We start from the raw sequence: 9,529 nt of genomic DNA, 5'->3' as shown, positions 1-9,529 counted from the left end.
ATGAAATTTTGCTCTTTATCAGCAATAAACTGTTTTAGATGGTTGACGTTAATAATTGTTAGTTTTAATTTCGTTTGCCTCTAATAAAATTCTCTTTTTTTTTTGTTTAAGATGCTGTAAATATAATTTTTGATATAAAACTTTTAAGACTTACGGCCATTTTCACAATGTACGATTAAAAGTTAACGTGAACTTTAACCGCAAGTTAGGCTAATATGAATTTCACAATGTACGATTAATTCTTAACTGACACTATTTAACAACAAAGTTGCTGTTAAATATAACCGAATAAATTTCGCCGGTTAGCATCTTAATTGTAAGAAATATAATAAAAGAACATGGAAAAACATTTATATTTTTGTAATATTTATAATTTTTAAGAAAAGTAAATTTTGCACGGGGTGATCCATATACCACCCGGATATTGCACTTACAAACCAAACAACAAATGTGCACTTTTCCTTGTTGGTTTTCAGTAATTGTTGTTCAGTTTGTTCTGTAAATTTTACAGTTAGGAACCTTAATATTTTTGAGTTTTATACGTTTTTTTTATTATACCACTAAGAAAACACAAATTATTATTTTTTATGCCGTCTTTTAGACAATTTTTTATATTTCAATCTTTCATTACACTATTTTTCGTAAACAAATGTATGCATTATTGCCATACTTTCTACTGAATGCTTTGGTTAAGTAATCAAATGATGGTGAAACGTAAATCGGTAACCGTTGGTTAAATGGTCCTCGTTAAACAAACCGACAGTTAGTTAATTTTCCGGTTAAAATGAAATAATCGTACATTGTGAAAATGGCCGTTAGAAATATTTCTGGATTAATTGTGCTTTGTTTAAGACACATGTCAATTACACAGGGCAACAAAATCGAAAAAATATTTGAGGCTTTTTAAACCACTACACAATTTTGATGTATTGTGGTTCCAGTAGTACTAATATGGTCCAAATTTTAAATTCTATTATTGTAACAAATATTTTAACAAAAATAAAACACAGTGTAAATTTTATTACACTCAATGTACAAGCTTGCTTGCTTTTTATACCCTTCACCTTCGTGAGAAGGGTATATATAAGTTTGTCATTCCGTTTGTAATTTCTACATTTTTCATTTCCGACCCTATAAAGTATATATATTCTGGATCCTTATAGATAGCGGAGTCGATTAAGTCATGTCCGTCTGTCTGTCTTACCGTCTGTCTGTCTGTCCGTCTGTCTGTCTGTTGAAATCAGTTTTCTGAAGACCCCAGATATCTTCGGGATCCAAATCTTCAATAATTCTGTCAGACATGCTTTCGAGAATTTTGCTATTTAAAATCAGCGAAATCGGTCCACAAATGGCTGAGATATGAGGAAAAAACCAAGACAACCTCTATTTTTGACCTATATCTGGATTACTAAGACATTAATATAGACAATATGGATATCTAATGATAGATATTTCAAAGACATTTGCAACGACGTATATAAGACCATAGTAAGTTGGACCTACAATGGGTCAAAATCGGAAAAAAAATTTTTAACCCGAATTTTTTAAAAAATTTTTTAAATTTAAAAAAAAAAAATTTAAATTTAAAAAAAAAAATTTTAAATAACAATCGAAAATTTTTTTTTCCAAAAATTGAAAAAAACAACTAAAAAAAATTAAATTTTGTTTACCTAAAAATATTTAAAATCTTGAAGTATAATTTGGTGAAGGGTATATAAGATTCGGCACAGCCGAATATAGCACTCTTACTTGTTTTATTTCAGCCTTTTATAAAAGTAATGTTTTTATAAAAATTTTCATTACAAATATATATATTAGTTTCGTATTTATTACGTAATAAACATTTAAAAAGTTTTAAAATTCTATAATAAAAAGTTTTAAAATTCTATAATAAAAATACTCGAGAGCTCGTTTCTGGGACTTTGTATATACATATGTATATATTATACAAACTAGTGTTTATATAGTATAAGTTGTTTAAAAATTTAAAATAAATAAACAAAACAAAAAAAAAATGTACAAGCTTGTACGCACATACAATTTTCTGAAAATAAGCGAATTCACTTAATTGCGAATAAATTCGAAAAGAATCAATCGATTTTTATGACCGATATCTCATTTTGTTCCCATTACATGTGGCTTTCCGATAAAGCAATAAATCTAAACAATTTCTGCCGTTTACGATTTTTCATGATTTTTTTAAGACAAAAAAATTGGATATTTTTATTTTTTGAACATTCAATCAATCGAAAAAATAACATTAACTACTCAATTTTATGTATATCCAACAAAAAAGTTAAATTTTGTGAAAATGTGCGAATTCACTTAATTGTGAATAAATTCGAAAAGAATCAATCGATTTTTATCTACGATATCTCATTTTGTTGCTATTATATGCCGCTTTAAAACAAACTAAAACTAAAAATTTATTTTTTGCTTCAATTTGTTATTATAACTCCGAAAGTACTGAGCCGATTAAAACGCAATATATAATTAGATTAAAGGTTATGTAAATTTAAACATTTCCAAGTTTATTTGAGTAATGTCGAAATAACCCTTTTTGAGTAATCATAAATTATATGGAGAAACATCTACAAAAATCCGCAATTTTAGAAAAAACAAGTAAGAGTGCTATATTCGGGTGTGCCGAATCTATATACCCTTCACCAAATTATACTTCAAAATTTTAAATATTTTTAGGTAAACAAAATTTAATTTTTTTCCAGTTGTTTTTTGAATTTTTTGTAAAAAAAAATTTTTCGATTGTTATTTTAAATTTTTTTTTTTTTAAATTTAAAATTTTTTTTTTTTGTTTTTTCAATTTTTTTTTAAAAAAAAAAAATTCGGGTTCAAATTTTTTTTCCCGATTTTGACCCATTGTAGGTCCAACTTACTATGGTCTTATATACGTCGTTGCAAATGTCATTGAAATATCTATCATTAGATATCCATATTGTCTATATTAATGTCTTAGTAATCCAGATATAGGTAAAAAATAGGTCAAAAATCGAGGTTGTCTCGATTTTTGAGTAAAAATATATACATATATGGTTACAATTAATTATGTACCTGTTATTAATTTATTTCAATATGGTTATCAGAAACTTCTCTTAATTAATTAAACTAATTTGATTTACATTTTTTTATTATATTAGCAACACTATTTCTGTTTTGTAGTTGACAAAAATAGAAATTAGCCTAATTCGGCTACATTGGAATGAGTAATCGTGTGGCCGTGTAGCTGTGCTGTCGTTAAAATAATCGTCTCCATATAAACGTGTGCATTTTATTTTTGACAGATTGAAGTTGGTAGCCTGCTGTCTTGAATGTGTTTAATGCATATGATCGCTGAAACAGTTTTTCTCCAGGCATATCCACAGGAATGTATAAAATAGACTAGTTAGTTGCGTGAATTCAGTTTATTTGCCTATAGTATGGAAATTATGAAATGCAAACATTTTATGGTCAACTTGAAAATTTCACAAAATTTAAAACTTTTGTTCCACCAAATATTATTAGCCAAAAATATCAAGTCAACCAAGGAATACTTGGTTGTATTAATGTTATAAATTAATTTAAATATAAAATTAAAATATAATTTTTTTTAAACCGCGATAACGTTTGGGCTTCCTCACCAAAATAATTCACGAAACCCGATTTTACATTCTGAAATACTTCTTTTTTATACAAAATGCCATTGATATGCAAAGAAAAAAAGTCTTTATTATACTACATCTAACGATTTTAATATACATATTTCATACGATAATATTGATTAGAATATCTTCTTAAGTAAAAATTTGTTAGAAAATATGCTATATACATAGTTTGCAAAAGTAACATTTATCTTTTGACACTTTAATACCCTACACCACCATAGAGGGTATAATGCGTTTGTGCTCATGTTTGTAACGCCCAAAAATATTGGTCTAACACCCACCTTAAAGTATAACGAGCGACATATAATCACTTTCTGAGTCGATTAAACGATGTCCGTCCGTCCGTCTGGTTGGCTGGCTGTCCATGTAAACCTTGTGCGCAGAGTACAGGTCGCAATTTTGAAGATATTTCGATAAAATTTAGTACATATAATTTTTTCTATTGAAACTGGCTGAAATCGGTCTATTATTTCACATAGCCCCCATACAAATGTCCTCTCGAAATTGAACTTTATGGGTCATAAATGTTTAATTTATATATGTATCTACACAAATTTCGCTCCAAATATGTTGTATATATACAAAAATTTGTTACGATCGGTCCACAATTAGTCATAGCTCCCATATAGACCCGCTTGCGAAATCACTTTAACGTGCTTAAATCACTTAAAAATGTTGGTATATACACAAAATTAAACATAAATAACTTTCATATAGACATAAATCACACGACCTAATTTCATGGTGATCGGTCCATAATTGGTCATAGCTCCCATATAAGGCCCACTTCCGAAAATCACTCAGGAACATAAAGTATTGATATTTTAAAAGAAAAATATTTTTACTCATTTACTTGGTGTAGGGTATTATATGGTTGGGCTTAACCGACCATACTTTCTTACTTGTTAGAATCACATTTAAAATTTTTGGTACAAATTTCTTATTAGTATAAACTAATTTTTATAAAAACACTATACCAAAATTATGTACATAATTCAAGATATCCTTCTTTAAAGGACCCTAATTATACTCTTTCTGATAAATATTTTTCAGTAATACATAAGAATTAACAACTTTCAATGATTAATTAAGACTAAGTTTCACATATATCCATAAATTTCCATTATGTCGAGAACCCCCATGATTCCATTCTGAATTTTATATACATACTTATATAGCTCATATTAAAGTATAATCTTTTGGAAATGGAAGATGGCTTTTATGAGATATCCTTTAACTTAATACGCTTATCTTGTTCTGATGAGAAACGGATTTCTAGAGAAATGTTTTAAAATCGTTAGCTTTAATATGATATCAAAAATAATAAAATCCGATTAACAATTCAAAAGTTATTAATAGTTTTACTTTGGGTATTTTGCATGAATCTATTATAAGTTTGAACTTTGAACCTATATAAAAACCAAAATAAAACGAATTACGAAATTCTTTAAAACTTTAAATTTTGAATGGCCATGGAAAACAATATACCAAATATTGTCGAATTCATTTGATCGAAATTTTTCGTTTTGTCCCTTTATAATGGAAACGAAATGACATTGTTACCAACCTAAATTCTGTCTATAGTATTTGATTTTAATATTAAATATTTTATGATTATACTGAATTTTGTTAAAATAAATCTAAATTTTTCAATGTCAATAACATGTTTATCGCCTTAAATATACATATATACAAATTAATAATAAAGAAGTAATCTTCTTTCAATTAATTTCATTTAATTATAAAAAAAATATGTATGTACATATGTATGTATAATTGAAGTGACAGCTTCTTTAATATATTGTAGCAAAATAATGGTCACATACTGATAACGCCTCGAAAGTTAGTTCATGTATACAGAACTAAAACAAATTAGGAATAATTCTTCTAAATTCATAAATTTAATATTATAAAGGCTAATAAGAACAGCTGGTAAAACACTTTCTTATAATATCTTGTAAACCCAATGATGGAATACAAATTCAAACATTGACTCGAACATGAATTCTGTTAATGAACAAATTATTTATGCACCTTCAGCCTTTATCTTTCTCTAATCTATTCGACCTTGGAGCACTCTAAGTGTCAAATTCCTCCTAAACCTAAAATGTATATTTCCAATGCAGAAATTAATAGATCCTCCTCGAAAAGAGGAAGATCTCCTGCTGCTAAGCAGAGGCTGTCCACTGCAAGTAATAAACCATAAAGAGCCCTTCATTCGGATAAGGATCGCAGAAATCGAAACTATATTGAAAGTTTTACCAGCACTAAGCACACAAACTTCACCCTTTGGAAGACAGCTAGGAACATTAAACCCGATTAAATCTGATTGTACCTGATAATCCAAGGGAAAATTTCAACATTCTTAAAGAGTCAAAACCAATTCGGATTCCGTGAACATCACGGAACAATTTAGCAAGTTAACCGCCTAACTGGAGAGATACGGAAATCTTTTGAACTAAAAAAGTACTGTTCGGCAATATTTCTAGATGTTGTCCAGGCTTTTGAAAAGGTTTGACATAAAGGTCTAATACACAAGATGCCTTCTAGTATACACAAAATACTAGAGTCTGATCTATCGGATCGCTTGTTTAGGATAAAATGCGGCGATTATGAGACCAGCGACTCAATGCGATCAATGCTGGTGTACCTCAGGGAAGAGTTGATTTGCCCAAGTCCAAAGAATTAACCATTTTCACCTTTGCAGATGACACTGCAATTCTTAGTTCGCATGTAGACTTGAGTGAAGAAACCTAGATAATTACCTCAGGCATGTGGAAACGTGGTTAAAAAATACAAGTAAGTGAAATCAAAAGCACATAACGTTTACACTTAGGAGAAGAAGTTGTCCACCAGTGACACACCCCACAGTCTGATCACGTTACATACCTTGGTATTCATTTAGATAGACGCCTTACTTGCCATCGGCACATGGAAGCCAAGTGGCTCCACATAAAACTAAAAGCTTCTAAATTACACTGGCTAATCCACCATCAATCGAAATTAAGCCTTAACTGTAAAGTCATCCTGTATAATACAGTCTTAAAACCAATATGGATATACGAAATTCAATTATGGGCAACAGCAAGCAATTCCAGTATAGATCTCATACAGAGAGCGCAATCCAAAATTCTTAAAACCATGACGGAAGCTCCATGGTACATAAGAAATACGAACATCCACAGAGACTTAGATGTTCCTATCGTTAATGACGAATGTATAAAAACTCGTGAAGCTTATTTGTCAAAATTACATCATCATCCGAACTCGCTCTCAAGGCTACTTACAGTAACTCAAGACGAATCAAGGCTGCGTAGAGCTGATTCACCACTCATCTAATTTGAGACTAATTTACCAAATATGATTCTCCACTGAGAAAACAATAATTGATTAGTTATAAGATTTAATTACTTATTGAAGGGCCTAGACATCAAGGAATTTAAGTATATTAAATTTCTCTAGGATATAATATAATCAAACTTACCAGGGAAATGTAGAATTGCCGGAAATAAAAAAGGATAAAAAATGGAGCTAAATTAATATCAATTCTTTAGCTTTTTCTAACTTTCTTAAAAACCTTTGAACTAGTCATGTTTATAGTTATGAAAGTGATCGGGCACATTTACATGGAGTAGGGAATCTGTCATGTTCTAAGCACATTGCGACAATATTCCACACAATTCTGGTCACAAAGTTAGATTAACAAATAAATGTTCTACCAAATTAATTAAAAAATTATAATTTTTAATAATTATTGATCAGTTGTCTCACTTTCCTTAAGATGCAGCACGTTATTATACGCATTACCAAAAATTGATTTTGTCATTCCGTTTGTAACGTATAGAAATATTGGTAGCTGAACACAAAAATATATTATCTGTTCTATAATGCAATATAATATAACTTCGTTCAAGCTATTTGTCTATTTTTTAAAAATATTTATAACTTCTGACAACTAAAAATACATGGAAAAATATGACAAAAAATTTGTTTTATTGAATTTTTGCATAGATACACATTTTTCGAATTTAAATTAAATTTTTATTTATGAATGGTTTTTATTGAAATTTCACAGTTACATATGTATGTAGATTTTTCTATTTAAAATGGAAAAATAAAAACGAATTTTGAAATTTATTATCAGCAATCCCGCAATTCCCAAAAAAGTGTTGAAAAATTCCAAAAATGGTACACCCAGCGAATAAATTAACACATCCGTGTACAATTTGACACCATTCGGTGTCAATAGTGTATCAACCCCGTATATGTACAAATTGTAAACGAACGGTGTCAATTTGATAACGAAAAAATTACACCATTTCGTAGCCGAATTGACACCATCCGTTGTCGATTTGACAACGTTCGTGTACGATTTTATAACAGACCGTTGATAATTTGTCACCGTTTGTTTACGATTTGACACCAGAGCGTTGTCAATTTGACAACAAAAATTATCGACTTGATACCGTTCGTGTACGATTTGACACCTGATAATTTTTCCTTTCTATTTTTTTGGTAATTAATATAAATAACAATTTCTTTATATTTTACATTTTTTTTAAAACAAAACATATAAAACATAACCCCCTGGTTATACCTGATAAATTTTTATCATGATAAACTTCAAAATGGTTGTCTAAATAAAAAATTATCAGGTATAGTCTCCATTTATTAGTATTATTGTTTCGTTATGATAAAATTGTTAGTACTTTTGCTTAGACAACTTTGTCTTGACAACAAATGTCATTTATTGTTATGATGATTATTTGTCAAGTATAGACAGGGGGTAATATATAAAAAAATCAAAAAAAAGTGACACCGTATGGTATCAAAATGACATTCCCTCAGTGTGTATTTAAACTTTAATCTCTGACTGTATATCCTCTTAGAAATTTTTTGCCATAACTTAAAATGAAAAACAGTTCCTTTTTCCCAAAAAATTATCGAAAAATCGCCTTTTTAAGTTTTTTTAAATTCAAATGCATATAACTTTGGACTTAGTCATTATTTTTAAACAATTCTTTTTCTTTTTATATGTTGTTAGTATATAAAGGAAAACTGGAGAAAATCGGGAAATATTTGGCTACGCTGTTATCAAAAAACTGGAGTAGGGTGGGTAAAAATGTTGAAAATTTAATTTTCAAATGCGAATATCTCAATTATCTCCTAAGAGATAGCTACGGCGAGGTTTTTTGTAGTGCTCGATGAGGAGATTCTATATGGGTTAATTTTTTTGAAAACTTAAAAATGTAACATACCCGAGGTGTCCAACTTTGAGGACCCTTGGTCGCGCCACTGGTAGACCATGAGGTCCACTTTCAAAACTTAAGCTCGACAACACTTCCTCTTTGCTCATGTGAAATTTCATTCAAACCAATCTAACCATTTAGAAGTTACAGATTTATTTCCCTCTTTTTATACCCTTCATCTTCGTGAGAAGTTTGCCATTCCGTTTGTAATTTCCATAATATAATTTTCCGACCGGAGTCGATTAAGCCATGTCCGTCTGTCTGTCTGTTCATAAAATTTAAATTTTTGCAATAAAAAAATGTTTAGAAAATGTCGCTTACGATAATTTGGCGCAAGGGCTCGATATGTTTACAATTAATAGCTTTAGGTATTGCTTACTACATTCATTAAATTTTCAACCTATATAAAAAGTGATGCATTCTTTTAGGCATACATATTTGTAACGGGTGGTTAAAAAACAGGTATCGTTTTGAGAGAGCTTTTTAAAAATGAAATGAACAAAACACAATTTGTTTTGGTTTTTATTTATAGAAAATGATCAATCTAATGACTGGGACAATATTATTGATCATTTCTGTATTGTCATCATAACATCGATCGCAACGTCAACCTACTCAACT

This window comes from Calliphora vicina, chromosome 2, assembly GCF_958450345.1.
Source record: "Calliphora vicina chromosome 2, idCalVici1.1, whole genome shotgun sequence".
Taxonomy (NCBI): Eukaryota; Metazoa; Arthropoda; class Insecta; order Diptera; family Calliphoridae; genus Calliphora; species Calliphora vicina.
The sequence above is the reverse complement of the archived record's forward strand: the minus strand, read 5'-3'. Positions refer to the sequence as shown.